The sequence below is a fragment of the Meriones unguiculatus genome, chromosome 6 (genome assembly GCF_030254825.1).
Source record: "Meriones unguiculatus strain TT.TT164.6M chromosome 6, Bangor_MerUng_6.1, whole genome shotgun sequence".
Classification (NCBI taxonomy): Eukaryota; Metazoa; Chordata; class Mammalia; order Rodentia; family Muridae; genus Meriones; species Meriones unguiculatus.
In genome coordinates, this window is record NC_083354.1 from 5849073 (window position 1) to 5871764 (window position 22692).

Below are 22692 nucleotides of genomic sequence, written 5' to 3' on the forward strand. Positions count from 1 at the left end.
TTTGTTTCTACCCTCCCTGACCTCCAAATGAACTTATATTCATATACTCAAAACATGATTAGTTGGAAAGAGCCTTGAAGGATATTCAGTAATCTCCCTGTAGGGGCAGCAGCTGGCCCAGCCCACGTCTGACCTGGAAGGAAAGTACCCAGCCCCCTCCAGCGCCGTTCAAAGCTTTCCTAACAGAGAGCAACAGGCTGCTGCCTGTCTCCTCCGTGTCCTCCACAACAAAGCCAAGCACAACAAAGCCGCTTGTGCTGGACTTGTTTTTAAAGTAGACACAGTGAGCTCAAAAGTCACCCTCAGAAATTGCAGTTGTTAACCAGAAATTACAGTAAATAGATTTTTTTCTGTGTGTGGTGCCTTGTTTTGGTATGGCCCTCAAGGTCAGTTTTTTTTTTTATTTCCATATTTAAAACAGATTTTTTTTCTTTAAATTTGGCTGGATGTTACCTATGTACTTCCTATAAAGCCCTTCTCTTATGAATCACACTAATCGAGGGGGCCACAGTGTGAGAAGCCTCTGAGATAACAGTAAGCATGTGCTCACTTCAGAACGCTCTCAGCTTCCTTCCTTCGTGATGGGTTTCGGATAATTCACAGACCTCCGAGCCACCCACAATTGTTTATGTAGCTTTTGTCATTTGGTGGTCTCTGATGTCTACCGCTTTTCCTCTTTTACCAAACTGCTCCGTTTGTTGATGTTACAAATGCTGGCTGTCTCAGAAAGGGCATACACGCTTCTAGGTGTGGCTGCAGAAAAGACGAGCTCCCAGGTTTAATGCAGAAAGGGAAGCTTCCAAGGGAAGCTGCAGAAAGCGCATGGCCCCAGGTGCATTTACACGAAGGCCATGCTTTCAGGTGTGGCTGTGTGGGGTTTGGATGAGAATGCGTTCATAGCAAGCCTCCTCCAAGAAGCAAACGAGAAGTAAAAGTATTTGTGTTGAGGTTCAGACAAGCAATCGGACGAACATCTGCAAATTTGCAGTCTCTCTCAGGAGAAGGACGGACAGTAGGTCAGTCAGTTGCTGCTTCCTTGGGGCAGGGACTGCTGTGAAGTTCTCAGCAGGAAAGCATCTTGGCAAGCACTACAAGTGTTTGTTGGCTTACAATTCAACCCCAGTTCTAGGGAGCCCAGGACATAAAGTCAGAGGTTTAGAAAGAAAGCGGGGAGGAGTTTGGAGCATGTTCCATTTTTCTTTAAATGAACCATAAAATTACCTTTTCTCTGTCCCACCTCTGCACGGGGACGCATGCTCACACGTACACTTGCACACGCCACCCACTTGGTCCTCCAGACTGGTCTGTTCAGATTTCTGAGGCGTAGAGCAGGAATGTAGCAAGCAGGGGACAGGAGGCAAGCTCCTGGCTCCCACCCACTGCCAGCAGAGCAGCTGTTTCAAATATGCTGTTCTTTGATGAGAGGGTTTGAGAATAAAGAGAAGGAGGAAGAGGAGTGGATGGAGCAGAAGGGGTGTGGGGAGGAACAGAAGAGGCAGAGGCAGAGGGGGAGGGAGCAGAAGTTTTAGCAGGAGACCACCGTAAAGGGCCCTCAAGGCACAAGAGGTCTCTAAGCAGGGACCAGCCTAGCCATCATTCTTAGGGTTAATAGCTTAATGTCAGGAAGCCTGCCTCTTGCCTCCACTCTGCTCACTAACAATTGTCCTTTTTAAAATTTTATTACTTTATATATGTTGCTGAGCTGACAATGTTCACCATGGGACACCACTGCAGGAGAGAAGTAACAAGACAGCTTTGTCAAGCTCACTCTTTGCGCTTCAGAAAAACTGAACAATTTTTATTATTTTTCCCCCCAGGGTCTGTGTGATGCCAGAGAAGCCTATGGAATACATCTGGCTCAGGGGTGACTCCAGCGAGAAAGGCCTAAATCAGTGGTTCTCAACGTGTGGGGCGCAGCACCTTCGGAGTAGCATATTAGCTAGGCTAATATTTACATTATGATCCGTAACAGCAGCAAAATTACAGTTATGAAGTAGCAATGAAATAATTGTATGGTTGGGGGTCACCACAACATGAGGAACCATATAAAAGCGTTGCTGCATCAGGAAGGTTGAGACCCGTTGGTCTGAATGTCCCTGTGTGTGAGACGATGAACACAGGGCTGTTGAGAGGAGGGATGAGGAGTTTCCAGAGACGTTGAGTCCTATACTAGTAGAGGCAGAACCTGTGGGCCTCAGGGAGTGGTGCCAGGATGCTAGGTTAAGGGAGAGAAGAGGATGGATCCCACTCTTGTTAAGAGACAGTTTCCTGGGTCCAGCCATCTCAGGAACAAGTTCCATCTTGCCGGCAGGGTCGAAACTGCCAGCAAGGTCCTATTCCCAGGCCCCAGAGCCCAGCTTGCTTCTTCAGGAGTTTTCATGTTTGTTTGTTAATCAGTAAAGGATGTAAAGAGGAAAGTTGCCATCATCCATTATCTAAACTAAGGCACACAGGCAGTAAATGTGTTGATTGTCTTGACCTAAAGCTTGCTCACTCCTTTGTTTCTTTATCATTCTAAATTCCACTTTATCCATGTGTTCCTTTGTGTGACGCCAAGGTTCTTATTTACCAACATATTGATGTATAAATGTTATTTCTTTTAAAAGACTTTTCATTGATTCTTTGTGAGTTTTATATTATGCACCCCAGTCCTGTGCATCTCCCCGTCCCCTCATATCCACCTTTGACACTTGCAACCTCCTTCCCAAAATAACACACACACACACACACACACACACACAACAACAGCAGCAGCAACAAGAACAGCAACAACAACCAACAAAGCATAGAAAACATCTCATTGTGGATGAGATGTAGTGTGTCACTGTGTGTCCCACAGTATAATCCTCTGTCTACACATTTTCACTTGCAAATGTTTATTGTAGTAGAATCGTTGGTCTAGTGAGAGATCTTTGGCTTCTGGGACATCATCAATGTTGGATCCTCACCAGGCCTCCTCCCAGATATCCTGTTGTTGCCCTGTGCCATGGAGATTCTGCAGCTTTGGATCAGCAGGGCTGGCCCTTTCATGCATCCCAACTGTTTGCATATGCTATAGATTTTTGGAATGGGCCAACTCAGGGCCCAGGATCTGGGGCTGGGTGGTAGCTGGGTTGGTCAACACTCTGGCTCTCTCTATCCACACTACCAGGGTAAGCTCTCCAGTACTGCTTCGGCCACCAAATGCTGCCATCAGCAGGAGGCAGGGCTAGCTCTTCTGCTCTTATGCCCTCAGGGCCGGCTCACTCACGCCCATGCCTTCAGAGACAGCTCCACTGTGCTGCACAGCCAAGGCACAGGGCCCACTCTCATGTCCTGAATTTTGAGAGGGGCTGATCTAGCTCTTCCTCACTCATGCAGTCCAGGGCCTGCTCTTCCAAGTGCTGAAGCTGGTGAGGGACAGGGCCAGCTCATCCCAGTCTCATGATCCCAGGACTAGCTCTCTTTGCTGCCAGAGGTGGTGAGGGGTAATGTGGGGGAGGGCATCTTCTTTTCTCTCACAGACATGTTGTTACCTCATGGCTGATGAGTGGCAGGGTTAGCTCTTCAGTGCTTTCACCCTTGGGCCAGTTCACATGTGTTCTCACTGCCAGGGACAGCTCTGCTGTGCTGTCCAGGTGAAGTGCAGGGACCACTCTCCTGAGAGCTGCAGCTGGTGAGGGGCAGGGCTAGCTCTCCAGAGCATCTCAGCTAGTGAGGGGTGGAGCCAGTTCTCCACAGCCCCCTGGACATCCTCGTGGTCCCTGGTGGCTGCCTGACCAGGGACGTCTCATTGTTTCTAATGGTAATACGAACCAAGGACATGCACACACTGCCCCATGCCAATGCCTAGGCACAGACCCAGACATGGCCCTCAGTGGCAGTTCAGGCTGGGACCTCAGCATGGCCCCAGGTGGCAGGACTGGCCACTCACAGCAGGCTATTTCTTGCGTGCTCTAGTCTCCAATTCCATCTCTCTTCATAATACTCAAGCTGCTCCACTTCTCTCTCTTCCATCTGACCACCACATACCTGCACATGTGGTGGCTCCTGATTCAGGCTGGCTGCATGGCTGGTGGTAGCTTGGGTGACCTCCTCTAGTAAATGTGTGTCTAAGGCCACTTGTGCCCATCTACCAGAGAACAGGTTTGTGGTCTGCAGGTTTCTGTATGTCTTTCTCCTCCTGTGCTGCACTGCCCTGTATTAGATTTGATTTGATTTTGATTTTGATGTGTCCTAGGCATAAAACAACATTAGCCACCAAGACAGGCATCAAGCTAGAATGAACGAAATACTATCACCTGCTCTGCCTTTGACTGGTGTAAGAACACCACAACCAACAAGGTGTTTCTTTATCCATTGACAGGGAGTAAAATGTTATTTTTTTTTTGTAGTATATTTTTTATAGTATATTTCAAGAATTGAGGGGAAAGAGAGGGCTGATGTGGTTTTCAGAAATTTTTCAGATTTATAAAAGTAATGCAGTTGTCCCTTGGTGTCGGGAGGCTGACACCAAGTCCTCTGATTGACAGGCACTCAAGTCCCTTGTGTAAGTTGGTATAGTGCTTGTATGTGTTCTAAGTGCGTGCTGCCTTCTACCTGGACTCCTCTCTAGATGACTGATAAGTGCTGAAGACAATGTAAGGGCCATGAAAACAAGGTGTTAACGCTGTATTGCTGAAGCCATGATGTAAGAAGACAGTAAGGAAAAAAAAAAGAATGTATCTATTTTGTAACCTTGTAGACATATATTTTTTTAAAAATTAATTGAATCGCCACCTTGTTACCTGTGATGGTCCATTGCGCAGTCCACAGTCGTGTATACATGCAGCAAGACATCAGGGAGAAGGAAAGGCACCAAGTCTCTCTGTAAACATTCAGGAGTATTTTTCTTCCAAATAACTATTTCTTTATCAATGGAAAAACACACACTTTAACCACTGTTGTTTTTTGTTGTTTTTTTTTTCTCTACTTAGAAACCATCTGTTCTGCCTTTGATGTTTTTCTCTTGTCATAGAGGTTCTAAGGAGGCGCCATGATAAATGGCAACTGTGCTCACAGGCACAAGCCTTAACACTGGGAAGTCCAACATAAGGTCAGAGGGCACGGTCGTTTCACACAAACTTCAGTTGCTAGTGCTCCCTGAGAACGGTGGCTCTTCCAGCTCCGGGGCTAGGCTTTGTTGCTCACCCAGCCTAAGGAAATATAGCCATCATATAAAACGTTTAAACCACAATTAACAAGAACAGCTGTCAGCAGCTCAACTGTGACTCACATCCAGTCACAGTCAATCAGCACTGTCTTTCTAGAAACAAGCGTAATCCCATCCCACCAGTGTTTGAAAGGCACACGGTGCACACTGAGGAGGAAGGATTTTTGCTGCCGGACGGGAACACTCCACCTTCCCTACTTTTCATGGTGAACACTTGCTTCCATGAGATGAGTCCAAACACTGTTGATCAAAATGTGAGATGTTTACAGACGGCTAATTTTATTCACTTTGTTATATATATATTAAAAAAAAAGAATCCCAGAAGCTTGAACTGGAGAGATTGCACAGTGGTTAGGAGCACTCACTGCTCTTGCAAGAGGACCCAGGTTCAGTTCCCAGCACCTTCGTCAAGTGGTTCCTAACTGTCTGTAACTCCATTTTCAGGGAATCCAGTGACCTCTTCTGACCCTCTGCGGTTACTGCATGCATGTGTTCACACAGACACGCAGCCACACACATATTCACATGAATAAAAATGAATTTAAAAAAATAGTTACTTGTCTTGTTAATAGTTACTTGTCTTGCAAGCTGAATGGACTGTTCCTGGAAGAAAAGCTCATGAACGGTCTTCAATGTTTACGAATCTAGGTTGCCCGCAGAGGTGCAATTCACCAGTCTCTCGTTTATCTCTCCATAAGGATGATTTTTCATAGTTTTCTCACCAGAAAACAAAAAAAAAAAAAAAAAAAGAGACTACAGCTTTGGTGGCTCTGGACTGTAAGACATGCAGGGCAGAGACCGAGTTCCCTCGGATGTGTGTCACCTGCTCAGAAGCACAGCGAATCACTCAGCCAGAAAGAGCAGTTCCACGTTATTTATCTTCAGTAGATGCAGCCAACATTTCCCAGACAGCACACACAGCTGGCTGGTCAGAAGGCTAACAGAGAAACTCATAGTCAAATGAAATCAAGATCTAAAGAAATTCTCTGTCTCTATCTCTCTGTCTCTGTCTCTATCTTTGTGTGTATATATGCCCTCATTGCTTAGGATTCTCTGCTCTAAAGAAATTCTCTGTCTCTATCTCTCTGTCTCTGTCTCTATCTTTGTGTGTATATATGCCCTCATTGCTTAGGATTCATCGCTGCTGATATAATTCTAGTATTCTTCACTGAGGTATATATTTGTCTGACAATCAAGAAGTTCTTAAATGGATTATAGTGTAATCTCTACTTAAATTCCAATGAAAATACTAAAATTCAGAGAGACACATAAAACAAATGAAATGAGGACAACAGTAAAGTGGCTTTTCTTTAATGATTAATATCTCATGTTTTGCTATTTTGCCACACAAGGCATGTGCCCTGGTTAGCAACTATTTCAAAGTAGATGAAAGATTTGGAGGAGACCTGGACCCAGCCTGTAGCCGAAAGCAAGTCTGTTTAATGTAACGGGTGCAGATGAGAAATGACTGCCCACCCACCGTTCGTGCCAATGCAGATTGGTGTCAAATGTTGTTATTTTAGAAATGTTGACTGATCAGCAAGTGTTGACATGGTTACTCTAAACTCTCTCCATATGCCAGGTCATTGAATCCTCAATCTAATGACTGGACGCTGAGGCACAGCAGCTAATGTATGGAGCTGGCAAGCACAACATTCAAACCTGTGCTATCCAGGCTCTGGCACAGTGCTTCCCAAGATTCTCTGCCTCCAGAAGTCAGTCCACTCAAAGTCTAACTCCTCCTCCAACTCAGCAAGGCTAAATTCACCTTCTTTCTCTGATCCTTGATGTCAGTGGCCTTCATATTTTTGTTGTTGTTCTTAGACCTCCTAGAAAATCTAAAAACTACAAAGAAGAGTCACCTGAAATTGTGAAGTCATAAAATCCATCCTTAGGGCACTACAGCATTTTTTTTTTTTCATGAAAAACAGTCAAATGGTGGTTGTCTCACTTAACTCAACCTACCTTGCCACACATCTTAAAAGTAACACTGACCGTCTCTCATTCTAACATCTTCAACCTTACAAAGGTGGTAACCGAGAATGTTGAAAATATTAAGTCTGCAGATGAAAATGCTTCATATTATTATCCTAAGCCATGGATTTTTTTTTTATGGGGACAAAATCTACACAGCATAAAATTTACGGTTTAAACTATTTTTAAGTGGAGAGTTGGGTGGAGTTTGTGCATTCATGAAACTATTCAATCATTACCTTTGTCTATTCCTAAAGCATTTGCCTCATCTTGGAGGAAGCCATATCTATGTGCAGTTATTCTCCATCTTTCATTATCAGGGAACTGTTCATTTTCTTTCTTTCTTTATGGGTTTGCCTGTTCTGGATAGTCTGTGGAAGTAAATCCTACAATAGGTGTTTCGTGATTATTTTATTTCTTTTGGCATAGTGTTGTCAAGGTTAATCCATATCGTGGTAATGCACATTCCTTTTGTATAGCTGAATAACATTCCATTGTAAAAAATGTGCCAAATTTTAACTGATCATCGGTTGATGGACATTTGGGTAATTTTCACTTTTTCATTATTAATAACTGCAACAAATATTTATGCCAAAATTTTATATGAGTCTGTTTTCAGTCCTTTGGGTGCACACACACACAGGGTAGGATTGCTAGGGCATACATGAAGGTTCAGCTGTTCTTTGGTGATTAAATGTTCCCCAGATTATTTTAAGCTCTAGCTTAAAATCCAGATTTCTAAAAAAAATTGTTTTCTCCTCTTTCTTTTTCAGTTTCTTAACTGCTTTTTGTCTGTGGAGAGACAGATACTTGGATCTATCCTTTCCACTGACAGTTCACGAGTTACAGTGATTTGATTCCATCTTTTTGTAAGAATACATTTTTAAAAGTTCGGAGAAGGACTGTGACTGTGACTTAGTGGTAAAGCTCTTGTGGAGAGCTTGCTACTCTTCTCAAAGACCCAGATTCAGTTCCCAGCACCCACGGCAGGCAGCCAACAACCATCTGCAGCTCCAGCTTTAGGGGAGCCAACTTCTTCTGGCCTCTGTTGACATCTACACACACATGATGTATATAAACTCATGCAAGCGCATGTATGCGTGTGCATATACACACACATACACGAACAAACACACACATACCACAAATAACAAATAAATGATGCCGAAAATGTTTATAAAGCTCACAAAATTCAGCATTTCATATTATTTTTCTTAAAGCTAGATGTCCCTTCACCTTCTACAGATATTATCATAAAAATTATCATTATGATTAAAATTTATATTACCACATGGCTTCCTTCTGAATATTCCCTCTGAATACACAGTATGAGGCTTAAAGCAGTGGTGAGCTTTAAGAACAAGGCTTTACAGCTCTAGGCACATTTGGGGAAAACACATGTGAAATGAACGGATGAACGGGGTGCCCCTCTTCTCACTTAGAGTGTCTTCCTTTAGATGAATCACTTCTGCTGAAACTAATCAGGGCTCAGATAGAGATCTTAGTGTTGAGTTTAGTTACAGCCCTGCCACTCAGTGGTTTGAATTCCAGTTGAATTGGATGCTAAAAGCACTTGTGTAATTAAAATGATTTTATTTTCGTTTTCTGTGAATGGGATCCCATCCTCCTAAATGGACATCACTGTCCTCTATGGACACATGTGTGTGCTTGGCTTTCAGCTTCTAGTAAGGACCAAAGGGAGAAGATGGTTATTGTTAGAGAGGTCATACAGACATAGCCACGTTAGTAATCTTGAATTGAAGAGAGCCGAACTCAATAAGCAGTGCTTTTACAAGACACACAGAGTCATGCAGGCCCACATAGAAGAGGTCATGTGACAACAGAGGCTGACTAGTCACAAACCAGAGTGTCCATAGTAGCTCACAAAAGAGCCACTTCAGAGAGAGGTGAATTTCCACACATACCACTTCCAGGAATGTTCTGGAAACTCTCCCTCTGTGTTACTTGATGATCACAGATAATAACTTCCTGCTACTACCCCAGGGTGTCCACTGTCATTATGTTTACAAATAATCCCATTCCTACAACTCCCTGGATTTAGTAACTCCATTGAGAATGTCATGTGTTTTCTCCTACATGGTGCCATGTGGTCACCATGACAGACTCAGTCTACCCCACCCATGGGAGATTGTGTTCTCTTCAATTCTATGGACGTAAAGGTTGTATGTTACCTAACTTGGAAAAAAATAGTTAAGGCTGAAATATTCAATACAGTAGCCACCAGTCACATTTCATTATATTCATCTTTTTTTTTTTAATTTTTTTCTTGCAGTGCTAGGCACTCAACCTAGGACATGATACATTCTGGAGCTGAATTTAAATTAATTGAAATGAACTGCAACTTAAAATTCAATCCTGCAGTCACGTAAATCATATTTCAGGTGCTCATTATTCACACTCAGCTAATGGCTGCAATGTTGGACATGGCTGACACAGAGCAGATATATCTGTATAACTATGTATATATATGTGTGTGTGTGTATGTATGTATGTATGTATATATATATATATATATATATATATATATATATATGTATGTATGTATGACCACAGAAAGCAGCCTATTAGCCTATTTGTACTATGAACATCCGGTCAAACATCTGTAGTGGGATGTAATAGCCATCAAAATATTATAAAGTTAAGATTATTTTTCTTATATTTATCAACCCATAAAACCATTCAATTAGGCTATTTTTTAGAATTAATTATTATCTTAAAAGTTATTAATAATTATATGTGATTTATTTATAGTAATATAAATATTTAAAGCATTTTGATAGTGGTTAGCTGAACTTTAGAAATAATGTAGGCATAATATATTAGATTTTCTTCAAAGTTTCTGCATCAGTTTTCTGTGACGACTATAACAACATACCTGGTGGTGGATTTTTCTCAGAGCAGAGGCCCTTGGGACAGAGTTTTTGTACATGCACAAGGAGAGATTCTGCATCTTACATAGTCTATCTTTGAAAGGCTGTGTGGTGACACTGTGGCTCATAGCTGCATCTGCCTCTGTCTTCACACAGACTTTTCTTCACCAGCTTGCATGTCTCTTAAAAGGCTGGAGAGATGGGTGGTTCATAATTTAAGAGCACTTGTGGCTCTTCCAGAGAAGCCAGGTTCATTTCCCATGGACTCAGGTTCATCTCCCAGCACAGACATCAGATAGCTCACCGCTACCTGTTTGTCATGTTTCGGGGGACCTCACACCATCTTCTAAGCTCTTCAGGCACCTACATGCACACAGCACACTGCATATCCCTTCAACCCCAAATTAACAAGATTGTAGACAAAAAGGGAGATATAGCGAATGGCGTGGATGAAATCCAGAGGATCATACTTTAAAAAGCTATATCCTTAATAATAAAAACCCAAAATAAAGGATTAATTTTTAAATACCTATGACCTGCCAAAGCTAAACCAAAAATGACCTAAGAACCACAGTCAACTCCCACATTTAAGGGTCACAGGTCGTTTTGAGCAGGAGGATCTCTCTGTTGTAGAGTCCTTTGGGTAAATGTCTAAGAATGGTACAGCTGGGGCATATGGAACTCCTATTTTTAGCTTTCGGTTTTTCTCAATCTTTTGAGATTATAATATAATTATATCATTTCCTCCTTCCCCTTTCCTCTCTTTAAACCTTCCAATACACAGCCTTCCTTGCTCCCTTTCAAATTCATGGTTTCTTCTTTAATTGCTGTTACATAAATACATTCATATATTACTAAATACATAGATATAACCTGCCCATTCCATGTTACCTGTGTGTCTATGTTTTCAGGACAACAGTGATACCTGTGCATCCATGAGCATTGCAGCTCTAGACACAATAGAGGTAGGAAACGGAATTAGCCAAGATCTTGTCCGCAAACTGATGAATGAATATTGAAAATGTGATTCATACATATAGTAGAGTTCTATTCCATTGTTAAATAGTGAGACTCTGAGATTTTCATGAAAATAGATGGCACTGGGAAATAGTATACTGAATGAGGCAACCCAGGCCCAAAAAGACAAACACCATATGTTCTCTCTCATATGCATATCTTAGCTAGCTTTGAATTTTTAGATTTCTATATTTAAACTTAAGTAAGGGTCTGTAGAGGCCAGGCATCAATAAGGGATCCTTGTGAAGTGGAGATACAAAAACAGAGAGGGTATGAAAATAGCAGGGGTCCTAATAATGAAGTCTTAGACAGGACTGAGGTAGGGAAATGTAGAAGAGAGGGGAGGGAAAATGGTTAACAAAAATTTAGTATGTATTTTAAAAGTTATGCAGAAACCAAAATATATAACTTTAAAAATTATGTTTAAATAATAAAAAAAAAAAAACCTGGAAGGGAGGTACCATTCGTGGATAAAGAATATCACACATCCGAATCACAGGCTTTTAAAGAACTCAGTGCCAGGGCAGATATCTCCCTAAAATCTGTTGGCCAGACAGACAAAAGGCCCCAAAATATAGAGGATTTTTTGCTATTGCTCTTGTTTAGTCACCAGGCCTAGACGGTAAGACTCTTGCTAGAAACACCACACATTTTAGCCACAGGACATACGATGGTCAAGAACGGAACTGAGCTGGCTAGCATTCAGGAGGGCTGTGCACCTTCCTGAAAATTTCATGCTTTTATTCTCTATCCGCTAAATAGAATTTCACTGTTTTATGAAACACATTTTCAATGTGTGCTCATCAGTTGATAGACAAGTATGCTCATGGGTGAGAAAACTCTTCAGTGTCTCACTCAGCTCTAAACTATGTGTGCTACCATCCCAGCCCACCAGACAGATACCCACAGGTGTAGCAGTGGCCATTAGCATATCAGGGATAATAAACCCCTCCATGACTAGATTTGAGGCTCACTGCATGAGAGGAAATGTATACCTGATGCTATAAGTCTGTTCAAAAGTCTGTGGTTAGGGAGGAAAAGTGCCCAAGAGAGGAACACATAACTCTTGCTTCCCTAAGTGAACATATTGCCAAACGGCCTTTAAGTATTTGTGTTTATAGCCATAGAATACTAGTTCAGCTGCCAGCCTGGGGTGGAAGAAAAGCTCTTTTTCTTAGAGGGTAACAGTTAATACAGAAACTCAGATCTGGTCAAAGTGCTAAGAATAAATGACTAACGAGTGTTCAGCCATAAATAGGACTCTATTTCCGCCCCACCCATCCAGACCCAGAGAATGTCACAGAAAACAAGTTGGAAAGAATTTAAGACCCAAGGATGGAGAAGAATGACATGAAATGCTCCCATCCGGATAAGACATTGCATGTCAACAGCACCTATGAACGCCTGCACAAGTTGGGCCTTCGGCTTTCCACTATGGATGGAAGAAGTACCCATGAGGATCCATCTTTTTTAATTTATTTTATTTTTTGAGGAGGTAACAACTGTTCAGGTGTCTGCAGGAGACGCTGTCATGTTCTCTAATGGTTTATAGATGGTGTAGCCACTGGATGACTATGGGAAGAAAAAGGAGTTCAGATGGGGGAATAGGAAAAGGAATAACAAAGGGTAATGGGAAATGAAAATAACTGTAAATGTGTGTGTTCAAAACTAAAGGAAAAAAAATCTTAATGTTGGGCATTGTGAAACATGTCTGTAATTATAGCTTTTGGAAGTAGAGACAGGAGGTTAGCAGAAATTCAAGCCTAGCCTGGTCTACACAGTGAGTTCCAAGCCAGCCAAGGCTGCCTAGAGAAACCCAAGACAGCAACGAAGGGGCTAAAAGATGGGTCGGTGAGTTGCTGTGCAACTGTGAGGACTTGAGTTTGAATGCCCAAAACCTACCTAACTCTGGATTTTAGATCATGTCTCTGCCATACCAGCATGGGAAGCAGAGAGAAGAAGATCCCCTACATGTTTGCGTGCTAGACAGCATGGCTGATGTGTGAGGTACAAATAAATAAGAGACCTTGTCTCACATAATGTGGAAAGTGAGGTATACTCTGTAGCAAGTCCATGGCCTCATTCACGCACACAAATGCATGCAACTGAACACACGTGTTCATACACACACACATGCAGATCAAGAGAATGACTAAACACTCAAAGTGAAAGAGATGTTAAAAGACAAAGCAAGTGGCAGTTCATTATGTTCATCATCTTTCTCACAGAAGCATCTCAATTGTGACACTAAAGTTGGACAAAATCTGGTCTGAAACTACTTATGAGCTGAAAAATGTCAAGAATTATCCCCCTACATCCATGAACAAAGACCCATTTAATGTCAGTGTCAATATTGAAGCTTGACTTATCAGGCCTTGAAAAGACATGGCAGATGGCTTTACAGACAGACACTTGAGAATTGTTACATATGGATTGCTTGGTAATTTCATCTAATGCTTGAAACTTATTAAGTTTATAATTACACATTTGACAGTGTTAAAATATCAACATCTGACAGGAAGAAATTAATCCTAATTAAATAACGATGATTTCTAAATTTTAGGATATTATATCCTAGATTTCATCTTGAGCATATTTTATTAGATATTCATAGCTATGTAGGTGTATTTCATTTTGTTGTGGCATAGCAATAGAGAAGTCCAGACACCATGCCCTTAACCATTTCAAGGGATTACAACAGGGAATTATCATGAGCAATGCTTGGTGGGCTATTATAGTGCAGTGATGTGAAATGCAAGAATGAAAAGAACACATAACTGATGAATGACAGTGATCAGGAAACTTGTATATGAACATATATCCAAGGATGGATTTTGTCATAGAGCAATCTCTTTGGAAAGACTTGAGGGTGGTGTTCATGTGCATTTCCATCTCTTTCTCTTTGAAAGCATGCAACGGAAACAGAGACCACAATGCAGGTAAAACAATGCAGTCATGAAGTTCATTCTCTCTACCGAGAATAACAAGTGTGTAGGGAAAATACAGATCTTAGACAAAATGAACTTGAAAGCCTGTTTTCCACAGCTGAATATTCTTATTATACATTAGATGAAAGCTTCTGGTGAAAAAGTCATTGTTTACATTGTCACTTGAGCAGCATAATGTACTCAGACCTTTAATATTTCATACTGGTCATCTCCTCTGCCGATATTTTATACTTTAATTCGTCCCTTTGGTTTGATGAGAGATTTATATATAATTAAAAATGTGTGATGATCAGAGTCAAAGGGTAAAAAGGTCTGGTTTTCTTGGGTAATGTGGGAGAACTACCAATGAAACAGCCAGAGCCTGGTTAAATCACTGTTGTAATAAAATGCCTAACAAAAGCAACTTGGGCTGCATAGTTTTATGTCAACTTGACACAAGCTAAAGTCACCTGAGGGGAGGGGACCTCAATTAAGAAAATGCCTCCATAAGATTGAATTGTAGGCAAGCCTGGAGGGCATTTTCTTAATTAATGATTGATGGGTGAGGGAAGGCTCATTGTGGGTGGTGCCATACCTGGGCTGGTGGGTCCTGAGTTCTATAACGATATTCTGCTATGCTCACAGACAGGAGCATAGCACAGCACAGCACAGCACAGCACAGCACAGCACAGCACAGCACAGCACAGCACAGCACAGCACAGCACAGCATAGCTGTCCTCTGAGAGGCTCTACCCAACAGTGGATTGAAACAGATGCTGCGACTCACTGGTGAAGTGTAGGGAGTCTTGTGGAAAAGTGGGTGGAAGGGTAGAAGGACCTGGAGGTGACAGAAATTCCACAAGAAGACCAACAGAGCCAACTAGCTAGTGCCCAGACGGGCTTGTGGAGACTGAAGCACCAAGCAAGGACCATGCATAGACTGGACCCATGTCTGATGTAGCTGATGGGCAGCCCAGGCTTCACGTGGGTTTGCTAGTAAGGGAAATGGTGGCTGTCTTTGACATGGACTCTGCTGCCTGCTTTCCAGTCACTTCTCCCTGGCAGGCCTGCCTTGCCAGGCCATAGGGGAAGGGGATGTGCTCAGTCCTGATGTGACTTGATGAGCTAGGGTGGGTATGTAGAAGGCTCCTCTTTTTTGAGGAATAGGGGAAAGGGGAAGGGGAAAGAGAGAGGAAGGATAGGACCAGGGGGAGAGGAAGGAGGGATGTAAAGTGAATAAATAAATAAACAATAATAAAAAGAGAGAGCAGGCTAAGCAAACCATAAAGAGCAGGTCGGTGAGCAGCACCCCTCCACACAGCCTCTGCATCAGCTCCTGCCTCCAGGTTCCTGCCCTGTATCAGTTCCTGTGCTGACTTCTTTCGATGATGAGCAGTGATACGGAAGTGTAAGTCAAATAGACCCTTTCCTCCACAGCTTGGGTTTTGGTCTTGGTGTTTCATCAGGGCAATGGTAATCTTAATTAAGACACAACTTCCAGAAAGGTTTAACTTATCTCACAGTTTGAAGGCGAGCTCCTTCAAGGCAGAGAAAGCATGGTGGCCTGAGGATTGTGGCAACTGGTCATATTGCACCTGGAGTCAAAAATCAGAGAGAGACAAAGGCTGGTGCTCAGCTCTCAGCTCATTTTCTCCTTTTTATCACTTAGGGTTGGGGTGATCTTCCCATTTTAATTAACCTAATCTAGAAAGTCCCTAACATACATGTACAGCAATTTGTCTCCAGGATCACTGTAGAGCCCGTCAGGGTGGCAATCAATATGTCATGGTGAGAAAAAGCTTAAAGCTATTCATTCTGGGTCCCTTAATGTATAACATACCCCAGTTTGAAGAACGTTGTTCTGCATTGTCTTGTACTTGGTACCAAGCCCTTTAGTTGGTTATCCAAACAAGTAGTGTGTGACATACTGCTAGCAGTCTACATTGTTAATGCTCTCATTTCCTCCCAGGAATGCCACAGATATTTTGCATGATTCCTATCGAGGCAACTTTAATTAGATAAGAGTTCAAACTCACACATTTACTTCCTTCCTTTATGCCTTTTACACACTTGAATGTTTTAAGATTTATTAAGTTCAGGTATTCAGGAGCAAAGAGCTTACCTGATTTGATCATACCAATCTGTTCATTTTCAAGAATTACTTTAAGAAATCTTAACAATATGTGGGCAATATTCTCTCTCTGTGCCTTTTCTGGTTTGTTTTTTTTCTTTGTTGGTGTTGTTTTGTTGCTGTTGAGACATGGTCTCATGTATTTCATGAGTACATGAGCTTGCTATATCTGAATCTGCTTTGAACATCTGATCTTCTTTCTTCCATTTTTCAACTGCTGGGACTACAGCTGTGTAAAGTTATGATTTTTGTTTGTTTGGTTTGAGACTAAGTCTCACCCTGTAGCCCAGGTTGGCCTCAAACTCTCAGTAATCCTCCTGTCTCTGCCTTCCAGGGATAGGGTTTATAGGTGTCATCTACCAAGCCTGCCCTCTGAGACTTTATTGACCTAAAATATTTGAGACATTATAGAATCTTATGAAAGGTTATTTTTCTTATGCTCTAACAAGATAAGCACCAAAGAAAGGCATTTGTATCTAATTTGGGGCAAATTTTAGATTGCTTCCTAGCAAAGGTCCTCATGGTTTCCTCATGAGCACAGAAGTGGGCAGCACAACCATGCAACTTCTCATTCAAAATTTGCTAGCATCACATTAAAAACGTTTTGCTTAAATAAAGTAGCATTTTTGCTTGTCTATAAAAAAATTACATGAAACAGGAAAAAAAGTTTTTCCTAGATGGTCCTTTTTGCATCAATATCAAACTAGACATAAAAAGAAGGGACAAGGTATCAAAATGTGTAATTTGGGCCAATATGTCAGAGCCTTGAACTCCCAAGGACACTGTGATTTAAAGAAAAATGCTCAGTGTATATGTGTATATGTTGCCTTGCTCTGAAGAGTTCCACAAATGGAAGTCAAAAGTGAGAGGAATTAGCTACATTATATCAAATAATGTTGACTTTGCATTACAAACTGTCCAAAGAGACATCATATAGCATTATTTACTGATAAAGGGATCAATTAGCAAGACAATTTTAGAACTGTAAATATATATGAACTCAAAACAGAACCTTTCAAAGATTTAAATGAAATGTTCTATCTCGAGAGAGATGGGCTTTCAAAACAGTAACAGTGGGAGGATCTAACATACCTCATTGGAAAGAAATTCCAACAGACGAAACAATTGTATACAGAGATCAGAGAGATCTCACAGGCCATTCCACACAATAGGAGGAAATTACTGATATTTCAGACTTCATATAAGAACTCAAGAATACATATTTTATTTGTAGATCTTTTGTGTCACAAAATCTCATGTTTCAAAGAGGTAAAAACTGAGAGCTTTTACTTTAGTTTTTCCCTTCCTTCCTTTTTCCCCTACTTTCCTCTCTTCCTCCCTTTCTCCCTTCCTCCACCCCTCTCTTCTTTCCTCTCTTTCTTCTATTTCTCTCTCCATTTTTTTTTTTTGAGACAGGATTTCTCTGTGTAGCCCTGGTTGCCCTGGATTCACTTTGTAGATCAGGCTGGCACAAACTTGCAGGCCTGTCTCTGCCTACTGAGTGTTGGGATTAAAGGCATGGGTCGTCACACCGGCTTCTTTCTATCTCTTTTCCTATTTTTGCCTCTGTCTCCGTGTCTATCCGTTTCTGCCTCCCCTGTATGCACTCTATTCTAATTGCTCTGTGTCTGTTCATGGTAATGGTTTCCATGCTCATCATTCTGTTCGTCATCTCATGTTCTAAGAAACAACTGACAACAAAAGCTGTGGCCACTTTACTTATGTAGCATTTTAAAAATGCTTTAGCATGATGCCTAATTTTAATATGTGTGCATATATGTATATGAATATATATGCACATGTGTGAATAAAAGTGTTTTAAGGATATTTTTGATGACTATAAGTACTTTAGGAAAAGCATGTGCTTCAAGTTCCTTATTTTAACCAAACCGAGACAAAATTGAACTCTAAAAATTTGGAGTTAAATAGGGGAAAGAAAAAAGTTCTTTTCTGTGTACTGGTTTAAAGGCTTGCAAAGGCATCTTGAGGCTTACAGATGATCTTTGTTTTTTTTCATTATGGCGGAACTGTAATTTGTCTTTTACAATGCACCTGGGGAAACAGCTCATCTCTGTGCTTTCATATCTTTAAAGAAAGACGACATAAGTTAGGCTAACAGCTATTAAACAACTAGCATAATACTACAAAGATAAACGGGTGACTCAAAAGGTAAAGAAAAGAAAGGAAAAATAGAAATGCCTATTTTTCTTCCTACCTTTGATTCGCTTATAGATCCAAATAAGAAATTTATTTAAAAAAAAAAATACAATTTCCAAGTGTTTATTATGAGAAGATTTAAATCTTGAACAAATAGTTAATCAAGTTGTTAATCAAGAAAATGTGGAACTATTAACATTCTTCCTGTATTGATAGTTGCTTAATATTTAAGATATTACATACATGTTTTCTATGTCTCAGATGCAGTGTTTGGGGATTCATTTAAAATATAGTTGCTTTATAAAGAAAATAGCCTCTTCTGAATTTTCTAAGGAAAAATAAGGTGGAAAGGAAACATCAAGTAAAACAAAGAGCTGGAAATACACTTACAATGTATTTCGGGTAAAGATTAAAAAAAAACGGGTAATGCTTTTAGATGAGGAATTTTTTTTTTTTTACATGAAGAGTTTGTCCTTTATGTAAAGGATTGATAATGTAAACAGAGGAGCACAGAACTGGGAGGTTAAAGCATACTTTGAAAAGATTGTGAAAGTCAAAACGCAAGGAAGGGTAAAATGATTATAAATAAACTGACTATAATGGAAGTTTATTAAACTTTTTAAGGTTCAAAATCCAATTCCCAGAGATAAAGCTGATGCCTTATTTTTTCAGTTGTGATTCTCAGATACATCTAGGTTTGTGTCTAGTTGAACTTACCAGCCATATAGTATAGCCTGGCACAAAACAAGCAAAAACATGAGACATCAAAGAAATAAAGCACAAAACCCATATAATCATTTCAACACACACACACAAAAGCATGCAATGATTTGTATTTCCTGTCAGGATAAAAATCTCTGTTCAACAACTCAGACCTACAATGAACACACCTCAAAATACAGAAGTCATATATTTAAGAAAAGAGGCCACACTTCTACATAATTGTACATGCTTTCAGCTTTTTCCCATATTAGAAACAAGAAAGGTATTTCATTTTCACTACTCTTGTTTAATAGGGTACTAGAATTCCTAGCAGAAACACTTAAGGAAGAGAAAAATAAATAAATAAAAGGACTCTAAATTGGAAAGGAAGGCATTAATTATCTATGTTGGTAGATGAAAATTTCTATAGTCAGAAGCATCCAAACTTCTGTCAAAATACAAAATCAACATACAAAAACTGGTAGAATTTTTACACTAATGGTAAAATTACTCAAAAAAATTAAGAAAACAGTCTATTCTCAATTTGTATAAAAATAGCAATAAGCGGGGGCAATTAAACATCTACAGTGAAAATTATGGAGCATGGACTAAAAAAAAAAATATGGAGGACGTAAAAATGGAAGGAGGTTAGGTGTATGCAGACCAGAAGAAGAACTACTGTCACATGGGGCTGGGGAGATGGTTCAGCACCATCGTGCGCGTACTGCTTTTTTGGAGGATTCAGATTCCGTTTTTGGCACCCAAGTCGGCCAGCCCACAATCACCTGTCATTTCATTATAAAGGAGCCTGACACTCTATTCCAGCCTCCCTGGGCACGTATGTGGTATACATGCATGTAGTTGGGGTCGTACACATGTATAAACTAAAAATAATGAAATACATTTTAAAACGTATTCTTAAAATGACCACACTTACTCGAAGAGGTATGGAGATTCGATGCGATTTTCGTCAAAATAAATGTCCATCTGGGTCTGGAGGTTTGGTTCTGCAGTCAAGAGCAGAGGAGCCTTCACATACATGAAGACACATAAATAGTAATAAATTTAAACAAACCAGTAAGTAAAAATGACATTCTTCATAGAAAAAAACAACAACAACCCATAATCCTATAAGTCCTATGAAACCACAAAGGATCTAAGCAGCCAACATTTTACTGAGAAAAATAAAGAGATAAACTCCAAACAAATGAACAAAACCCCACGCAGGGGAAGGACTCTTGAGTCAGGAAAGGAAATATAAAGGGGTTTTTCTAGCTTCAACTCTTTCATGGTTAATGGGGAGGTGCACACAGCCATGGTTGACAGTGAAAGTGTAACATCCCGGGAGAAGTGTCACAGCCTCAGAACAGCTGATCTAGCCAAATCGAAGTTTACTTGGATATATAGAGCTTGAGGCTGGGCAAAGGTTTGTTTGAGTGTCTATGTTGATTTATCGTGTTTTTTGGTGGATATCTGTTGTTTTGTGGTTGATATCTGTGTTTTTTTGGTATAGCAAAGTGATCTTTATATTTAAAACACACACACACACACACACACAATGTGTCAGTACACAACACTGTAGTGTGTAACCTGCTGGGATCACCAATGTATTGTGACACCCCGCCCCCCGCAGCCATACCACAGCTTGTGAGTGGCACGCTGCCTTCTGGACCACTGCCCAAACCATTCTTTCAGGGTGTCCTTCCGCATTACCCGTGGAATGTACCCTGGGAAATAGAAAGCAGAAGGTATCGGCTAACACTGAAAGCAGCACAAGCATCTTCAGCAGCCTAAGGGGTCACACCACAGTTAAGGTTCGTAGTCAGAGTTCTTTAAAACAGTCCTTGCAGACGCTTCGCGATCCAGCTGGCGTGCAGAAGTAAACCAGCAGGACCAGAAGAAGAAAGCTGGGGCATTTCATGACGTCACTTGGAAACATGAGTCCCTACGCTCTTCACGGCCACAAGCAACACGTGGTTCTTCAGCCATGTTATCAGTGTGAGATGGGGGGGAGCAGCTCTTATTTTACTGCTTCCGTGTTTCCTCCAGCTGTCAGGCTATACTCCCTGAAACTGTTTCCCAGAGCAGACAGCTTAGTGGCCACAACAGACATTTCAAACTCAATTTTTTTTTTTTTTTTTTTTTTACCAACATCCACTCTTTTTTAGCACTCAAATTCCAATTCTCAGTTCAAATCATCAATCTTGTGTAGGATGAGCAAAATTATTAGAAACACATGGAGTCAGAGAGGCACCGAGCCCAGGAACATCAATGGCATTTGAAAAGTGTAATTATATAAATACGTATTTACTAAAATAAAATTCTAATATTATATGTTATATATTATGTAATTGTATATATGTGTTTGTGTATATATAGATGTGTGTGTGTATGTATGTATATATATATATGTATATATATATATATAATGCAAGTTTGAGGATATCAGTCTTGAATTCCCATTTGGTTCTGGTGGAGAACAATGGAAGTACAAAACTGACTGGCAGTGGAGGTGGACTGTAGTGTGTGTGTGTGTGTGTGTGTGTGTGTGTGTGTCCGCGCACCCCTCTGCCCACAGCTTGCCTGCCTTACACGCCTTCAGTTGCAGAGTCGCTGCTCTCATTCTGTCCTAGAGTCTGTGAGCTGACATGCCAACTGAGAAGACCAGGACAAAAAAAAAAGCCAAACAGCCAAACCTCTTTCTGAAGAATATATAAGCAACCAGCAAATAAAGTATTTTCTAGTGGAAACTTAATTGTTAAATTAAGAAAGGGGTTGGCATCTTCCTACCTCGGAAGCAGAATTCAAGAAGAGAGGCGCTCACTAATTCAAAGTCAGATTCATGCAGAAATTAGTGAAATAGTAGAATAAAACCCACCGAGAGTCCACACTTGCCTAAATCTTTCCATTCTCACCCGTCTCTCTTGTTGTTTAGGAGCTATTAAAAGGTAGAGCACAGCCCCATGTCGTTACATTTTCACCTGTGCTTCAATGTGCGTCTCCTCAAAGCTAAGGAAATGTTCTTTTATAACCACCATGCCACTTGAGTAAATGTCTAAATAACAATTTATTATTTGAAAATACGTGAGTCAGGAAGATCAGAAGTTCAAGGTCATCATCAGTTACTCACAGAATTTGAGGCTAGCTTGGAATACATAAGATCTTGATAGTCTGTCAAAAAAAAAGCAAAGAAAATATTTCCTGTTTCTGTAGTACCCATATACATATTAAAAGTATATATATAAAGTACATATTAAAAGATAAAAAGACATAAAGCTAAAACTGAGGTAAGAATAAGATGGCAAAATTAAGCCAACAACAAAAGTATTAAACACCAATTCACCCTGAAGATCTTATTCTTTTTTTTATTTTTATTTTTTTAATGTTAGTTACAGTTTGTTATGAAGATCTTATTCTTAACTTTAAATCATCTGCTTGCTTCGCTGGGGGCTAAGGAGGAAGAAAACCCTGCCAGTCACAAGATTCAGTGTCGATAAAGGAGAAATAGCATCAGTTCTCCAGAGAACGTAGCTTTCCAAGTCCCTAAAGTCTGAGTGGAATTTCTCCTTGATATCTTCATGAAGAAGACAGTGTGAGATTTATTGGACAATACACTTTACAAAATCCCCACAATAAATACAAAAGCCATTTTGTGCTGCTCGGGTTAGCGTGCCCCGGTGGCAGGATACAACAGAGCTGAGG

General features: G+C 40.7%; 1 long non-coding RNA gene and 1 other non-coding gene across 4 annotated transcripts in view; both read right to left on the reverse strand.

Annotated features, from left to right (window-relative positions):
* Window positions 1-1865: 1865 nt before the first annotated feature.
* LOC132654586 (uncharacterized) overlaps window positions 1866-22692 on the reverse strand; it is a 30802-nt gene continuing 9975 nt past the window's right edge. Inside the window, exons 3-5 of one of the 3 annotated variants that reach the window (XR_009592212.1) lie at window positions 22121-22161; window positions 19928-20019; window positions 1866-5431 (exon numbers count right to left, since the gene is read on the reverse strand). This is a non-coding gene — a long non-coding RNA (uncharacterized LOC132654586). Of the gene's footprint in view, window positions 5432-12541; window positions 15596-19927; window positions 20020-22120; window positions 22162-22692 lie in introns of those variants that run through there. The other 2 variants (XR_009592211.1, XR_009592213.1) reach the window with 2 other exon arrangements.
* On the reverse strand, window positions 4207-4348 carry LOC132654964 (small nucleolar RNA SNORA48). The gene has a single exon (XR_009592565.1). It is a non-coding gene; the product is annotated as a small nucleolar RNA SNORA48 (small nucleolar RNA).